The sequence below is a fragment of the Camellia sinensis genome, chromosome 14 (genome assembly GCF_055761805.1).
Source record: "Camellia sinensis isolate YWXY chromosome 14, ASM5576180v1, whole genome shotgun sequence".
Taxonomy (NCBI): Eukaryota; Viridiplantae; Streptophyta; class Magnoliopsida; order Ericales; family Theaceae; genus Camellia; species Camellia sinensis.
Genome location: NC_138974.1, coordinates 102841525 through 102856807, shown reverse-complemented (window position 1 = coordinate 102856807; position 15283 = coordinate 102841525). Strand labels below are relative to the sequence as shown.

General features: G+C 43.2%; 22 non-coding genes and 1 pseudogene across 22 annotated transcripts; all 23 read right to left on the bottom strand.

Moving 5' to 3' along the window:
• Positions 1-66: 66 nt before the first annotated feature.
• Positions 67-184, bottom strand: LOC114291382 (5S ribosomal RNA; annotated as a pseudogene).
• Positions 185-380: 196 nt separating this feature from the next.
• LOC114291525 (5S ribosomal RNA) lies at positions 381-499 on the bottom strand. Its single transcript, XR_003639418.1, has one exon. It is a non-coding gene; the product is annotated as a 5S ribosomal RNA (ribosomal RNA).
• A 196-nt stretch (positions 500-695) lies between these two features.
• Positions 696-814, bottom strand: LOC114291530 (5S ribosomal RNA). The gene has a single exon (XR_003639422.2). It is a non-coding gene; the product is annotated as a 5S ribosomal RNA (ribosomal RNA).
• A 199-nt stretch (positions 815-1013) lies between these two features.
• Positions 1014-1132, bottom strand: LOC114291538 (5S ribosomal RNA). The gene has a single exon (XR_003639432.2). It is a non-coding gene; the product is annotated as a 5S ribosomal RNA (ribosomal RNA).
• Positions 1133-1326: 194 nt separating this feature from the next.
• On the bottom strand, positions 1327-1445 carry LOC114291342 (5S ribosomal RNA). Its single transcript, XR_003639372.1, has one exon. It is a non-coding gene; the product is annotated as a 5S ribosomal RNA (ribosomal RNA).
• Positions 1446-1646: 201 nt separating this feature from the next.
• LOC114291327 (5S ribosomal RNA) lies at positions 1647-1765 on the bottom strand. Its single transcript, XR_003639358.1, has one exon. It is a non-coding gene; the product is annotated as a 5S ribosomal RNA (ribosomal RNA).
• Positions 1766-1960: 195 nt separating this feature from the next.
• Positions 1961-2079, bottom strand: LOC114291354 (5S ribosomal RNA). Its single transcript, XR_003639382.2, has one exon. It is a non-coding gene; the product is annotated as a 5S ribosomal RNA (ribosomal RNA).
• A 197-nt stretch (positions 2080-2276) lies between these two features.
• On the bottom strand, positions 2277-2395 carry LOC114291372 (5S ribosomal RNA). Its single transcript, XR_014355771.1, has one exon. It is a non-coding gene; the product is annotated as a 5S ribosomal RNA (ribosomal RNA).
• A 197-nt stretch (positions 2396-2592) lies between these two features.
• Positions 2593-2711, bottom strand: LOC114291346 (5S ribosomal RNA). The gene has a single exon (XR_003639376.1). It is a non-coding gene; the product is annotated as a 5S ribosomal RNA (ribosomal RNA).
• Positions 2712-2905: 194 nt separating this feature from the next.
• Positions 2906-3023, bottom strand: LOC114291526 (5S ribosomal RNA). The gene has a single exon (XR_003639419.1). It is a non-coding gene; the product is annotated as a 5S ribosomal RNA (ribosomal RNA).
• Positions 3024-3217: 194 nt separating this feature from the next.
• On the bottom strand, positions 3218-3336 carry LOC114291359 (5S ribosomal RNA). The gene has a single exon (XR_003639387.2). It is a non-coding gene; the product is annotated as a 5S ribosomal RNA (ribosomal RNA).
• A 199-nt stretch (positions 3337-3535) lies between these two features.
• Positions 3536-3653, bottom strand: LOC114291531 (5S ribosomal RNA). The gene has a single exon (XR_003639423.1). It is a non-coding gene; the product is annotated as a 5S ribosomal RNA (ribosomal RNA).
• A 195-nt stretch (positions 3654-3848) lies between these two features.
• Positions 3849-3967, bottom strand: LOC114291545 (5S ribosomal RNA). Its single transcript, XR_003639438.2, has one exon. It is a non-coding gene; the product is annotated as a 5S ribosomal RNA (ribosomal RNA).
• A 200-nt stretch (positions 3968-4167) lies between these two features.
• LOC114291338 (5S ribosomal RNA) lies at positions 4168-4286 on the bottom strand. Its single transcript, XR_003639368.1, has one exon. It is a non-coding gene; the product is annotated as a 5S ribosomal RNA (ribosomal RNA).
• A 198-nt stretch (positions 4287-4484) lies between these two features.
• LOC114291316 (5S ribosomal RNA) lies at positions 4485-4603 on the bottom strand. Its single transcript, XR_003639348.2, has one exon. It is a non-coding gene; the product is annotated as a 5S ribosomal RNA (ribosomal RNA).
• A 200-nt stretch (positions 4604-4803) lies between these two features.
• LOC114291323 (5S ribosomal RNA) lies at positions 4804-4922 on the bottom strand. The gene has a single exon (XR_003639354.1). It is a non-coding gene; the product is annotated as a 5S ribosomal RNA (ribosomal RNA).
• A 196-nt stretch (positions 4923-5118) lies between these two features.
• On the bottom strand, positions 5119-5237 carry LOC114291366 (5S ribosomal RNA). The gene has a single exon (XR_014355532.1). It is a non-coding gene; the product is annotated as a 5S ribosomal RNA (ribosomal RNA).
• Positions 5238-9027: 3790 nt separating this feature from the next.
• Positions 9028-9146, bottom strand: LOC114291347 (5S ribosomal RNA). The gene has a single exon (XR_003639377.2). It is a non-coding gene; the product is annotated as a 5S ribosomal RNA (ribosomal RNA).
• A 198-nt stretch (positions 9147-9344) lies between these two features.
• LOC114291434 (5S ribosomal RNA) lies at positions 9345-9463 on the bottom strand. Its single transcript, XR_003639400.1, has one exon. It is a non-coding gene; the product is annotated as a 5S ribosomal RNA (ribosomal RNA).
• A 192-nt stretch (positions 9464-9655) lies between these two features.
• Positions 9656-9774, bottom strand: LOC114291499 (5S ribosomal RNA). The gene has a single exon (XR_003639406.1). It is a non-coding gene; the product is annotated as a 5S ribosomal RNA (ribosomal RNA).
• A 199-nt stretch (positions 9775-9973) lies between these two features.
• LOC114291544 (5S ribosomal RNA) lies at positions 9974-10092 on the bottom strand. The gene has a single exon (XR_003639437.2). It is a non-coding gene; the product is annotated as a 5S ribosomal RNA (ribosomal RNA).
• A 198-nt stretch (positions 10093-10290) lies between these two features.
• Positions 10291-10409, bottom strand: LOC114291547 (5S ribosomal RNA). The gene has a single exon (XR_003639440.2). It is a non-coding gene; the product is annotated as a 5S ribosomal RNA (ribosomal RNA).
• Positions 10410-10602: 193 nt separating this feature from the next.
• Positions 10603-10721, bottom strand: LOC145811667 (5S ribosomal RNA). The gene has a single exon (XR_014355202.1). It is a non-coding gene; the product is annotated as a 5S ribosomal RNA (ribosomal RNA).
• Positions 10722-15283: the final 4562 nt, after the last annotated feature.

Sequence of the window (15283 nt, the reverse complement as noted above, 5' to 3'; positions counted from 1 at the left end):
ATGGGCTAAAAACTGGACAGGTTGTCCCGGGAAGGGTGAAAAAAAAAGGAAAAAAAATCGGTAAAAGGGGTGCAACACGAGCACTTCCCAGGGCGTCACCCATCCAGTACTACTCTTGCCCAAGCATGCTTAACTGCGGAGTTTTGATGGGATCCGGTGCATTAATGCTGGTATGATCGCCCCTGAAGATTAACCGAGACTTTATTGTTTTAAGTAGTAGACGGAAAAAAAAAAAGAAATTGAATGGAATAGGATAATCAGTAAATGGTTTAAAAGGGAGAAATTTTTCGAAATGGAGGCGAAGGTGATTGAAAGGGCTAAAAATCGGACAGGTTCTCCCGGGAAGGGAGAAAAAAAAAAGGGAAAAAAAAGGGGCCAAAGGGGTGCAACACGAGGACTTCCCAGGGCGTCACCCATTCTAGTACTACTCTTGCCCAAGCATGCTTAACTGCGGAGTTCTGATGGGATCTGGTGCATTACTGCTGGTATGATCGCACCCGCGGATTAACTGCGACTTTATTGTTTTCAGCAGTAGACGGAAAAAAAAAGAAATTGAATGGAATAGGATAATCTGGAAATGGTTTAAAAGGGAGAAATTTGTCGAAAAGGAGGCGAAGGCGATTGAATGGGCTAAAAACAGGACAGGTTGTCTGGGGAAGGTTTGAAAAAAAAAAGAAGAAAAAAAAGGGGCAAAAGGGGTGAAACACGATGACTTCCCAGGGCGTCACCCATCCTAGTACTACTCTTGCCCAGGCATGCTTAACTGCGGAGTTCTGATGGGATCCGGTGCATTAGTGCTGGTATGATCGCACCCGAAGAATAACCGCGACTTTATTGTTTTAAGCAGTAGACGGAAAAAAAAAAGAAATTGAATGGAATAGGGTAATCAAGAAATGGTTCAAAAGGGAGAAATTTGCAAAAAAATGGGCGATGGCAATTGAATGGGCAAAACACCGGACAGATTGTCCTGGGAAGGGTGAAAAAAAAAACAAAAGGAAAAAAAAGGTGCAAAAGGGGTGCATCACGAGGACTTCCCAGGGGGTCACCCATCCTAGTACTACTCTCACCCAAGCACGCTTAACAACGGAGTTCTGATGGGATCCGGTGCGTTAGTGCTGGTATGATCCGACCCGAAGATTAACCACCACTTTATTGTTTTAAGCAGTACACGAAAAAAAAATGAAATTGAATGGAATAGGATATTCAAGAAATGGTTTAATAGGGAGAAATTTGTCGAAAAGGAGGCGAAGACGATTTAACGTGCTAAAAACTGGACAGGTTGTCCCGGGAAGGGTGAAAAAAAAAAAACGAAAAAAAAGGGTAAAAGGGGTGGAACACGAGGACTTACCAGGGGGTCACCCATCCTAGTACTACTCTCGCCCAAGCACGCTTAACTGCGGAGTTCTGATAGGATCCGGTCCGTTAGTGCTGGTATGACCGCACACAAAGATTAACCGCGACTTTATTGTATTAAGCTGTAGACGGGGAAAAAAAATGAAATTGAATGGAATAGGATAATTTGAAAATGGTTTAAAAGGGAGAAATTTGTCGAAAATGAGGCAAAGGCAATTCAGTGGGCTAAAAACCGGACAAGTTGTCCGGGGAAGGGTGAAAAAAAAAACATAAAGGAAAAAAAAGGGGCAAAAGGGGTGCAACACGAGGACTTCCCTGGGGGTCACCAATATTAGTACTACTCTCGCCCAAGTACGCTTAACTGCGGTGTTCTGATGGGATCCGGTGCATTAGTACTCGTATGATCGCACCCGGAGGTTAACCGCGACTTTATTTTTTTAAGCCGCAGACGGGAAAAAAAAATGAAATTGAATGGAATAGGATAATCTAGAAATGGATTAAAAGGGAGAAATTCGTCGAAAAGGAGGCGAAGGCGATTGAATGGGCTAAAAACCGGACAGGTTGTCCCGGGAAGGGTGAAAAAAAAAAGGAAAAAAAAGGGGCAAAAGGGGTGCAATACGAGGACTTCCCAGGCAGTCACCCATCCCCGTACTACTCTCGCCCAAGCACGCTTAATGGCTGAGTTCTGATGGGATCCGTTGCATTATTGCTGGTATGATCGCACCCGAAGATTAACCGCCACTTTACAGTTTTAAGCAGTAGACGAAAAAAAAAAAATGAAATTGAATGAAATAGGATAATTTGGAAATGGTTTAAAAGGGAGAAATTTGTCGAAAAGGAGGCGAAGGCGATTGAATCGGCTAAAAACCGGACAAGTTGGTCGGGGAAGGGCGAAAAAAAAAAAGGAAAAAAAAGGCGCAAAGGGGCTGCAATAAGAGGACTTCCCAGGGGGTAACCTATCCTAGTACTACTCTCGCCCAAGCACGCTTAACCGCGGAGCTCTGATGGGATCCGGTGCATTAGTGCTAGTATGATCGCACCCGAAGATTAACCGTGACTTTATTGTTTTATGCAGTAGACGGGAATAAAAAAAATGAAATTGAATGGAATAGGATAATCTAGAAATGGTTTAAAAGGAAGAAATTTGTCGAAAATGAGGCGAAGGCCATTGAATGGGCTAAAAACCGGACAGGTTGTCTGGGGAAAGGGGGAAAAAAATGAAAAAAAAAAGGGGCAAAAAGGGTGCAACACGAGGACTTCCCAGGGGGTCACCCATCCTCGTGCTACTCTCGCCCAAGCACGCTTAACTGCGGAGTTCTGATGGGATCCGGTGCATTAGTGCTGGTATGATCACACCCGAAGATTAACCGCGACCTTATTATTTTAAGCAGCAGACGGAAAAAAAAATTGAAATTGAATGGAATAGGATAATCTGGAAATGGTTTAAAAAGGAGAAATTTGTCGGAAAGGAGGCGAAGGCGATTGAATGGGCTAAAAACCGGATAGGTTGTCCGGGGAAGGTTGAAAAAAAAAGGAAGAAAAAGGGGCAAAAGGGGTGCAACACGAGGACTTCCTAGGGGTCACCCATCCTAGTACTACTCTCGCCCAAGCGCGCTTAACTGCGGAGTTCTGATGGGATCCGCTGCATTAGGGCTGGTTTGATCGCACCCGAAGATTAACCGCGACTTTATTGTTTTAAGCAGTAGAGGGAAAAAAAATGAAATTGAATGGAATAGGATAATCTGGAAACGGTTTAAAAGGGAGAAATTTGTAGAAAATGATGCGAAGGCGATTGAATTGGTCAAAAACCGGACAGGTTGTCCCGGGAAGGGTGAAAAAAAAAAGGTAAAAAAAAAGGGCAAAAGGGGTGCAAGATGAGGACTTCCCAGGGGGTCACCCATCCTAGTACAACTGTCGTCCAAGCACGCTTAACTGTGGAGTTCTGATGGGATCCGGTGCATTAGTGCTGGTATGATCGCACCCGAAGATTAACCGTGATTTTATAGTTTTGACCAGTAGACGGAAAAAAAAAATGAAATTGAGTGGAATAGGATAATCTAGAAACGGTTTAAAAGGGAGAAATTTGTCGAAAAGGAGGCGAAGGCGATTGAATGGGCTAAAAACCGGACAGATTGTTCGGGGAAGGGTGAAAAAAAAAAAAAAGGAAAAAAACGGTGCAAAAGAGGTGCAACACGAGGGCTTCCCAGGGGTCACCCATCCTAGTACTACTCTCACCTAAGCGCGCTTAACTGCGGAGTTCTGATGGGATCCGGTGCATTAGGGCTGGTATGATCGCACCCAAAGATTAACCGCGACTTTATTGTTTTAAGCAGTAGAGGGAAAAAGAAATGAAATTGAATGGAATAGGATAATCTGGAAATGGTTTATAATGGAGAAATTTGTCGAAAAGGAAGCGAAGGCGATTGAATGGGAAAAAAACCGGACATGTTGTCCCGGGAAGGGTGAGAAAAAAAAAAGGAAAAAAAAGGGCAAAAGGGGTGCAACACGAGGACTTCCCAGGGGCTGACCCATCCTAGTACTACTCTCGCCCAAGCACGCTTAACTGTGGAGTTTTGATGGGATCCGGTGCACTAGTGCTGGTATGATCGCACCCGATGATTAACCGCAACTTTATTGTTTTAACCGGTACACGGAAAAAAAAAATGAAATTGAGTGGAATATGATAATCTGGAAACGGTTTAAAAGGGAGAAATTTGTTGAAAAGGAGGCGAAGGCTATTGAATGGGCTAAAAACCGGACAGGTTGTTCGGGGATGGGTGAAAAAAAAAAAAACAGGAAAAAAAAGGGGCAAAAGGAGTGCAATATGAGGACTTCCCAGGGGGCCACCCATCATAGTACTACTCTAGCCCGAGCACGCTTAACTGCGGTGTTCTGATGGGATCCGGTGCATTAGTACTGGAATGATCGCACCCGAAGACTAACCGCGACTTTATTGTTTTAAGCAGTAGACGGAAAAAAAAATGAAATTGAATGGAATTGGATAATCTGGAAATGGTTTAAAATGGAGAAATTCGTCGAAAATGAGGCAAAGGCGATTGAATGGGGTAAAAACTGGACAGGTTGTCCGGGGAAGGGTGAAAAAAAAAAAAAAGGAAAAAAAAGGGGCAATAGGGGTGCAACACGAGGACTTCTCAGGGGGTCACCCATCCTAGTACTACTCTTACCCAGGCACGCTTAACTGCGGAGTTCTGAGGGAATCCGGTGCATTAGTGTTGGTATGATCGCACCCGAAGATTAACCGCGACTTTATTGTTCTAAGCAGTAGACGGAAAAAAAAAATGAAATTGAATGGAATAGGATAATCTGGAAATGGTTTAAAAGGGAGAAATTTGTCGAAAAGGAGGCGGAGGCGATTGAATGGGCTAAAAACTGGATAGGATGTCCGGGGAAGGGTCGAAAAAAAAAGAAAAGAAAAGAAAATGGGCAAAAGGGGTGCAACACGAGGACTTCCCAGGGGGTCACCCATCCTAGTACTACTCTCGCCCAAGCACACTTAACTGCGGATTTCTGATGGGATCCAGTGCATTAGTGCTGGAATGATCGCACCCGAAGATTAACCGCGACTTTATTGTTTTAAGCAGTAGACGGGAAAAAAAAATGAAGTTGAATGGAATTGGATAATCTGGAAATGGTTTAAAATGGAGAAATTCGTCGAAAATGAGGCGAAGGCGATTGAATGGGCTAAAAACCGGACAGGTTGTCCGGGGAAGGGTGAAAAAAAAAAAGGAAAAAAAAGGCGCAATAGGGGTGCAACACGAGAACTTACCAGGGGGTCACCCATCCTAGTACTGCTCTCGCCCAAGCATGCATAACTGCGGAGTTCTGAGGGGATCCGGTGCATTAGTGCTGGTATGATCGCACCCAAAGATTAACCGTGACTTTATTGTTTTGAGCAATAGATGAAAAAAAAAATGAAATTCAATGGAATAGGATAATCTGAAAATGGTTTAAAAGGGAGAAATTTGTCGAAAAGGAGGCGGAGGCGATTGAATGGGCTAAAAACCGGACAGGTTGTTCGGGGAAGGGTGAAAAAAAGAAAAAAGGAAAAAAAAGGGGCAAAAGGGGTGTAACACGAGGACTTCCAAGGGGGTTTGTCACGCCCCAAACCCGCCCCTAAAAGTTTGGGCATGACCTCTTTAGAGACGGACATGTAACCTGGTAATATAACATACGGGGCCTTATCGGAAGCACAAAAATAAATAGATAAATAATAATGAACAATTAAACTCCATTGAGCTACTCCTGCATGCCAGGATCTCATTCATCACATGCCTTATACTGGGTAAACAAAGTTCCAAACTATATCCCAGAGTATGTACGTACACATTTACAGTTCCAGCCCTAAAGTCGGGCGTATACAAAAACAAACATGAAAGGTATATACAACAACCTTAGATGGACACTCATAAGCAAACCAACATCTTGACAACTTAGGAAATTAAATGACTTAAACAGTGCCTGAACATATGAAGGTTGACAAAAGGAAGCGGCGTCTTGGCTAGGGCTAACCGCTTGATTAGTGACCTACAGAAACAGACATAATAGAGGGTGAGCCAGGCTCAGTGAATAGTAATACATAAATAAACCAATGCTTAACTTGAAACATAATTCATATCAATGAATAAAAAGGTGCAGAGTTCACATAGTTAGTTTGAATCTGTGCAAAGTACATAACGGCTTTAGGCCCAATCCTGCAACATAAACATAATGGCTATAAAGCCTTTGAAACATGGTGGCACGAGGCCCTTGAAATGTGTGGCACGAGGCCCTTGTAACTTGTGGCATAAAGCCCTTATAACATGTGGCACTAAGGCCCTTGAAAATGGCATGAAGCCCTTGTAACATATGGCACTAAGGCCCTTGAAAATGGCATGAAGCCTTTGTAAACATATTGGCATCAAAGCCCTTGAAAATGACATGAAGCCCTTGAAAGTGGCATGAAGCCCTTGTAAATGGCATAAAGCCCTTGAAAATGGCATGAAGCCCTTGTAAATGGCATAAAGCCCTTGAAAGTGGCATGAAGCTCTTGTAAATGGCATAAAGCCCTTGAAAATGGCATGAAGCCCTTGTAAACATATTGGCATTAAAGCCCTTGTAACATATACTCGAAACATACTTGAACTTGTACATACGTAAACTTGTAACATAGTTTGTAACATACTTAAGCTTGTATCGTACTCAAACTTGTAACATACTTAAATTTATAACATACGTGAACTTGTAACATGCTTATACTTGTAATATACTTGAACTTGTAACGTACATACACTTGTAACTTAATTATTTAAACCACAGTATTATTACCCCCGGGTAAGGGCCATGTGCTAAGGATATCATGAATTTATTAATTCAAACGTAACATATCATAACTAGAGCATTTCTTGATTATTTAGACTTGTTGGCCTTTAGCTCTTACATGTATTGGCATTAAACTTGTTGGCATTTAGCCCAAACATTATCATAGCAAACTTATTTCAGAGTCTTACAGAATTCCAGAATCATAGGAGGGTTGTTTCATTCTTTCTCTTACTTATGTACCTTCCTTGAATCATTTACATAAACATATAACATTTATCTTCCTTGAATCATTTATATACATATAACATTTATCTTCCTTGAATCATTTATATACATATAACATTTATCTTCCTTGAATCATTTACATACATATAACATTTATCTTCCTTGAATCATTTACATACATAAGTAACGGAATTAACAGAATACTAATGGCAAGCATTAGCGGTGGTAAAGCGTACTACTACTCATAGTGTTCAGGTGCGTGGTCCGTTCTTGTAGCTAATCCTACACAAGTCACATAATTCAAACATAATTCATCATAGTACAACATCATTTAGTTCATTAACACCATTTGCAACTTCACATAATTCACAATAAATCCTTGAATCCTATTTCGACCTTCTAAAACCAAGTTCATATCATCTATATCTTTAATAGATTATTTCCCTAATTTTTCCTTTACATGATAGCATGAATTCCACCATTTATAACAAATTCATTCGCAATTCTAAACACAATTTTCAAGCATTTCCAAATTCTAATTCAACTTCAACACACATAATTCAATACTTCAATTTCATTACTCTACTTTCAACTTGAGCCAATTCATTGGTTATCTTCATTAATCAACCTAGGGTTTCCAAGAAAATTGGGGGTTTTCCTCTTTTCTTAGTGAAATCGCCAAATCAATAATTACTATATGCCAATATGCTAAAAAACATTCAACATCCTTTGAGAAGTAGAGTGGGAGCCCCAATTGTGCATAAACATTAAGCCATAAGTGTCCCTAACCCATAATCAACTCAAGATTCTAAAATGTCAACAAAATCCCAAAGTACCAACAAAATCACTTTGAATCATAAACATTCAAGGCTAAGAGAACCCCCCACCTCGAAATTAGAAGCAAAGAAGCTAGGTTGAACGCATCCTCTCGAAATCCCAAAATCTAATTGGTTGGAAAAGTTGATCTTCACTTCTTCTTCACCCTTGATGCACGACCCATGATGGATTGTTGGTAAAAAATGGATGAAATCAAAGGTTTGAGGGTTAGGGTTTTGGACTTAGGCAAGAAGGAAGGGAGAGGGAAGAAGAAAAATATCAGAAATTATCCAAAATCCCGTTTTTAAAGCTGCTGTCCCGAAAATCCCGCTCGAGCGTCCCTATTCCCGCTCGAGCGGACCTGCTCTCAGCACAGATTTCAAAACTTCAAACAGATGTAACTCTCCCATCGGAACTCCGTTTTAGGTCGTTCTTGTGTCCAAATTGAAGCCCCGGAAATAAGCTTTCCAATGGTTCTAACTTCACATCCAAATTTAAAGTGTGGAAAAAGAAAAAGACAAAAGAGTGACGGCTGGTCGTAGACAAATCATTCTAATTCAAGCTTTTGGTCCAATCTTACTTTACCATCATATTACCACCTCAACCAATACTCCAAAATAAAATAGAAAGTTTCAAAACACTAATAAAAATGTCCAAAAACGAACCCCTGTGCCTCAGAAATACAACTCAACTTGGAGACCCGCTCGAGCGCCCAACCATGCGCTCGAGCGCGAAGACCAACAAAGACGTCCGCTCGAGTGTAAACTCCCCCACTCGAGCGGAAAATCACAACTCCCAGAATCTCAGGCCGTCTGCACAATTTGCTGGAAACCCCAAAAGTACGCTCGAGCGCCTACTGCTCTGCTCGAGCGGAGGGAAAAAGTTCCAGATTGTTTGGTAAAGATCACAAATTCCAGTTTCAAAGGCATAACCCAACGGATCGTTCTTCAATTCCGATAGCAAACACATTAACCCCTAATTAAATAAGGATTACTTCCTATACACACTTTGGGGTCATTACAGGGTCACCCATCCTAGTATTACTCTTACCCAAGCACACTTAACTGTGGAGTTCTGATGGGATCCGGTGCATTAGTGCTGGTATGGTCGCACTCGAAGATTAACCGTGACTATTTTGTTTTAAGCAGTAGACGAAAAAAAAATGAAATTGAATGGAATCGGATAATCTGGAAATGGTTTAAAAGGAAGAAATTTTTCGAAAATGAGGCAAAGGCGATTGAATGGGCTAAAAACCGGACAGGTTGTCCCGGGAAGGGTGAAAAAAAAAACTGAAAGGAAAAAAAAGGGGCAAAAGGGGTGCATCACGATGACTTCCTAGGGGGTCACCCATCCTAGTACTACTCTCGCCCAAGCACGCTTAACTGCGGAGTTCTGATGTTATCCGGTGCATTAGTGCTGGTATAATCGCACCCGAAGATTAACCGCGACTTTATTGTTTTAAGTAGTGGATAGAAAAAAAGAATGAAATTGAATGGAATAGGATATTCTGGAAATTGTTTAAAAGGGAGAAATTTAGCGAAAAGGAGGCGAAGGCGATTGAATGGACTAAAAACCAGATAGGTTGTCCGTAGAAGGGTGAAAAAAAAAAAAGGAAAAAAAAAGGGGCAAAAGGGGTGCAACACGAGGACTTCCCAGGCGGTCACCCATCCAAGTACTACACTCGCCCATGCACGCTTAACTGCGGAGTTCTGATGGGATCCGGTGCATTAGTGCTGGTATGATCGCACCCGAAGATTAACCGCGACTTTATTGTTTTAAGTAGTAGATGGAAAAAAAATGAAATTGAATGGAATTGGATAATCTGGAAATGGTTTAAAAGAGAGAAATACGTCGAAAATGAGGCGAAGGCGATTGAATGTGCTAAAAACCGGGCAGGTTGTCCGGGGAAGGGTGAAAAAAAAAAGGAAAAAAAAGGGGCAAAAGGGTGCAACACGAGGACTTCCCAAAGGGTCACCCATCCTAGTACTACTCTTGCCCAAGCACGCTTAACTGCGGAGTTCTGAGGAGATCTGGTGCATTAGTGCTAGTATGATCGCACCCGAAGATTAACAGCGACTTTATTGTTTTAAGCCGTAGACGGAAAAAAAAAATGAAATTGAATGGAATAGGATAATCTGGAAATGGTTTAAATGGGAGAAGTTTGTCGAAAAGGAGGCGAAGACGATTGAATGGGCTAAAAACTGAACAGGTTGTCCGAGGAAGGGTGAAAAAAAAGAAAAAGGAAAAAAAGGGGGCAAAAGGGGTGCAACACGAGGACTTCCCAGGGGGTCACCCATTCTAGTACTACTCTCACCCAAGCACACTTAACTGCAGAGTTCTAATGGGATCCGGTGCATTAGTGCTGGTATGATCGCAACCGAAGATTAACCGCGACTTTATTGTTTTAAGCAGTGGACGGGAAAAAAAAAAGAAATTGAATTGAATAGGATGATCAGGAGATGGTTTAAAAGGGAGAAATTTGTCGAAAAAGAGGCGAAGGCGATTGAATAGGCTAAAAACCGAACAGGTTGTCTGGGCAAGGGCGAAAAAAAAAAGAAGGAAAAACAAGGGGCAAAAGACGTGCAACACGAGGACTTCCCATGGGGTCACCCATCCTAGTACTACTATCGCCCAAGCACGCTTAACTACGGAGTTTTGATAGGATCCGGTGCATTAGTGCTGGTATGATCGCACCCGAAGATTAACCACGACTTTACTGTTTTAAGTAGTAGAGGGAAAAAAAATGAAATTGAATGGAATAGGATAATCTGGAAATGGTTTAAAAGGGTGAAATTTTTCGAAAAAGAGGCGAAGGCGATTGAATGGGCTAAAAACCGGACAGGTTGTCCCGGGAAGGGTGAAAAAAAAAAGGAAATAAAAAGGGCAAAAGGGGTGCAACACGAGGACTTCTCAGGGGGTCACCCATCCTAGTACTACTCTCGCCCAAGCACGCTTAACTGCGGAGTTTTGAGGGGATCCGGTCCATTAGTGCTGGTATGATTGCACCCGAAGAATAATTGCGACTTTATTGTTTTAAGCAGTAGACGGAAAAAAAAATGAAATTGAATGGAATAGGATAATCTGGAAATGGTTTAAAAGGGAGAAATTTGTCGAAAAGGAGGCGAAGGCGATTGAATGGGCTGAAAACCAGACACGTTGTCTGGGGAACGGTGAAAAAAAAAATGAAAAAAATGTGGCAAAATGGGTGCAACACGAGGACTTCCCAAGCTTTTCTAAGAAGCTAAGCAAGAGGTTCAAAACCAACTTAAAGGGATCAACAAAAGGCTCAAAATCTCGGACAGTGGGTCAAATGCTACACAGCCGGCACAGCCGTATGCAACTTAGGAAGGCCAAAAAGCAGAAGGTAGGCCGACCAGTTCAAGTGGTCGGCCGACCACTTGCCCTGGTCAGCCGACCAGGGTTCAAAAAGGTCAATGAGAAAAGCTGGTCGGCCATACTAGAAAGGTGGCCTCCCAGATGAGTAGAATACAACTGTATGGTGGGAGACCAGAAAATGTGACCCAGGAGAGAGAAAAATCAGCTTTTTAGCAACGTTGAAAAGGGTCAGGAAGAAAAGCTGGTCGGCCTACCCATATTGGTGGCCTCCCAGGTGAGTATAACACAATGGTGGTATGGGAGACCAGAAATTGTGATTCAAAAGTGGGAAAAACCAGCTTTCTGTCAAGAAAACCGGCTGGAGGAGAGAGAAAATGGTTTTCAAAATAATTTCTAGTCTCCCACTATAGTACCACCTTTCTAACAATGAAAATAGGGTCCATGCCAAAAATGAACCCTAACCGATGCAAAACGAGGGTTCGGGGGCCAAAACGCGCAGCCTGGGGCCCCGAAAACAGGCTGTTAGGCACCGGAGGTGGCGTATGACCACAAAGGTGGTCTCTCGGGCCACGGTGTCCATCTAGGGAGAGGAAACAAGGTGTGTGCCAAAAACCGGAGCTAACGGAGGTAGTTAAGTGGTCCCGAACCGAGGCACACGGCCGACGGCTCCGAAAACCAGTAACTGGTCTCCAAATGGGAAAAATGGCCTATGACCACGAAACGTAGCCTACGGCCATTGAGAGATGGTCTACGAGACCTCTCCCTTCCTTCAGGAAAAGAAAACGAAGAAAATAGGACCTGGTTCGCAAATTGGGGCAAAGCACAAAAGAGCCCCGAAGTCTAGAGACAACGCTCACAGCCGAGAGTCTGAAACCTCAGAATGAGCACAATATTCATCATCATCGAGCGCTCAATCGGTGACATCTGATTTTTAAGGTCGGTCAAAAATGGGGTGTCTATAGTTGCCCCTCTTTGACAGAACTCGAAAGTCATAAGTGATGGGAGTGAATGTCAAAGCCCAGAGACGACCCATTTTTGACAAGGCCGAAGACTTAGACAAACATGCGAGATAAACAAAGATGTGCCTGTAGGCATACCCGCAGGCGGGGGCAAAATACAAAATGATATGCACCAAGCCGGACGCGACTCATGATCATGCAAAGTAGCAAGCTGTAATGAAGCAAGTATTCACAATAGATGCAACAGTTTTAAGCAAGAATGCAAAGCAACAACTACATTTCATGGAGTTGAAGAATGCAGAGAATTATTCAATTCTCGCCACGTCTCACACGGAGAAGATACAATACCTGCGCGGTTCGTCTGGTCGCACCAACCTCAAATGAACCGTACATACAATATCATGCCTGTAAAAAGAGAGAAACTTAACAAGCACAACATAGTTAGCAACATATGTTCAACATTATGTCGAATGCAAACGGTCATGGTGCCGATGAGAAAGTGCATCGCAATGCAAGAAGAAACGTGCGTGACAACGGAAGTTAAGCATGGAGGCATGACAATACCAATGAGATGTGCACAACAATGCAAGTGGTGTGCATGAGAATGCAAGTGACGTGCATAACAATACAGGATAAGTGCAAACTCGAATGCATATTTGACACAAAACAACGAGCAAGGAAATGCAAGTTTCGACGAGGGCGACTCGATCGCGGCCTCCGGTTTACCTCTCGAAAGGGTCACAACATATTCACAAAGGATACACCACGCTTTTGGCAAGTGACGATGAAACACGCATCGAAAGTTGGAGTTGAAATTCCCGCAGAGGGATTTCGCGACGAAAAGTGCACTTACCTTGTACTTTCTCGGGTGTCGGGGACTTCGATCACTACCAAAATTTGCAGGGAGTTCAAAGAGACCTTGGAGACCACCTTGGGAACACCACCAACCAGGTTTGGGGGCTATTGGAGGCCACCGACCAGGTTTGGTAAAGGGGGGGGGCCGACCTACCAGAAAAGGTGGTCGGCCGACCACCTTAGCCCAAATCCGGGGAAGTTTGGTACTTTCACACTTGTTTCTTTAAATACACTTGGCCAAAGCTCTTTTTCTCAAAAGTCTAAGTCCGAAATCAGTCCCTCTCCCTTCCTAGAGCATTTTCCCTCTCAGATCTGCACTCTATACGCGTTTTCCAATGTCCCACGCAAAGTTGTTTCGTGAAATCTTTCAGTTTTCTTCACTTTGAACTGATTAGATTTTGATTTCAGAGCTCTTTTCCTCATTTTCACCACTTGAGGTAAGTTTGTCTCAACATTTGGAAGATTTTCCCGGGAGTTGACTTTTGTTGACTTTTTCATTTCCTGAGAGTTGACTTTTATTGACTTTTTCCAATTTTGGCTCATTTTGCTCATTTTTGCTCCTTTTTGCAGATTTTTCGAAATGGCAGGTCATTTCCCCCATGGCGGAGGTCCTTCAGGTGCCGGAGGTGATCCAGACATCATGTCTTTGCCTCCGAGGATTCGTCCCTTTATTCCCGAGAGGTATGACCCTCCGATGCATATCCTCCCTCGGGCAGTTTTCTACCATTTTACCGATTTTGATGATCGAGCACCTGTGGATCTACTATTACGGGAGCCGGAGTCCCACCTCTCTCATCAGGCACGGGAGGTATGTACTTCACTTTTACGTTTTCTGCAATGTATTATGCATTTTCTGTGCATTTCAAGCTTTCGCTATGTTTATCTACTCATTCTAGCACACAGCTTGTTCTAAACACTTAGTCTATAACACAGTATTCCGTTCGCATTTTGAACACGCAGCCCAAACTGTCCAATTTCTGAACACGCAGCCCACATATTGATTGCGAACACACAGCACACACTTGTTAAGAGTTGAACACGCAGCCCAAACTGTCGAATTTCTGAACACGCAGCCCCCTGTTGATTGTGAACACGCAGCACACACTTGTTGAGAGTTGAACACACAGCCTAAACTTTGAATTTCTGAACACGTAGCCCACTGTTGATTGTGAACACGTAGCACACACTTGTTGAGAGTTAAACACGCAGCCCACTATCTCTGAAATCTGAACACACAGCTCAAATACTTGACGTTGAACACACAACTCGAACTTCGAGATGAACACATAGCCCGCTAATATTGAAATCTGAACACACAGCTCAAACATTTGACGTTGAACACACAGCCCATTGATTTTCAAATCTGAACACACAGCTCAAATATTTGACGTTGAACACATAGCTCGAACTTCGAGATGAACACATGGCCCACTGATTTTGAAATCTGAACACACAGCTCAAATACTTGACGTTGAACACACAGCTCGAACGTTGAGATGAATACACAGCCCACTGATTTTGAAATCTGAACACACAGCTCAAATACTTGACGTTGAACACATAGCTCTAACTTTGAAATCTGAACACACAGCCTATTCTTTTAGATGAACAGACAGCCCACACTTATTGAAAGTTGAATAGGCAGCCCAAACTCTGAGATTCTGAACACGCAGCCCAAATTTGAGGTGAACGCACAACACACACTTGTATTTGTACACAGCTCACGGAATTGTATCTGATTTGGTTTGCACACAACTCATACATTTCATTTGCACGCAGCTTATTCACTTCATTCTGAAACTGAATACATGTGTTCATTATGAATGCAGGTGTCTTCCCGTGTTACACGAGGATATGGCTCCATCGTTGCGAGGGAGTGGTACATAGAGCTCCCGGAGGCTGTTCGTGATTGAGTTGACCAGGCAGGGTTCGGACTCTTTTGCATAGGGATATCTCGCTATCCTGCTAGCAGGACGTTGATGGGCGCGCTTGTAGAGAGATAGTGGGACACCACCAACTCCTTCCATTTTTCAGCCACCGGGGATATGACTATGACCCCGTTTGATTTTGCTATACTGACAAGCCTCGACATGGGAGGTTGGCCGATCCCTTATGATAAGGATATGGGTGAGTGGGAGGCCGCCTGGATGTATCTATTGGGAACTCGCCCACCGGTGGACAGATCCTCAGGCAGAGTCCGGTACACCTGGTTTTCTACACATTTCAGAGAGATGGTGCCTGAGACTCCCGAGGAGGTAGAGCAGTATACTCGAGGGTTTTTGATGTTCCTCTTCGGGACCACTCTGTTCTTCGATAGGGGGAACACTGTTGGGCTTTATCTGCTGAGTGCTCTGGTAGACCTCGCACGAGTCAGTCAGTATGATTGGGTGGCGCCGGCTTAGCTACCCTTTATTGCTACA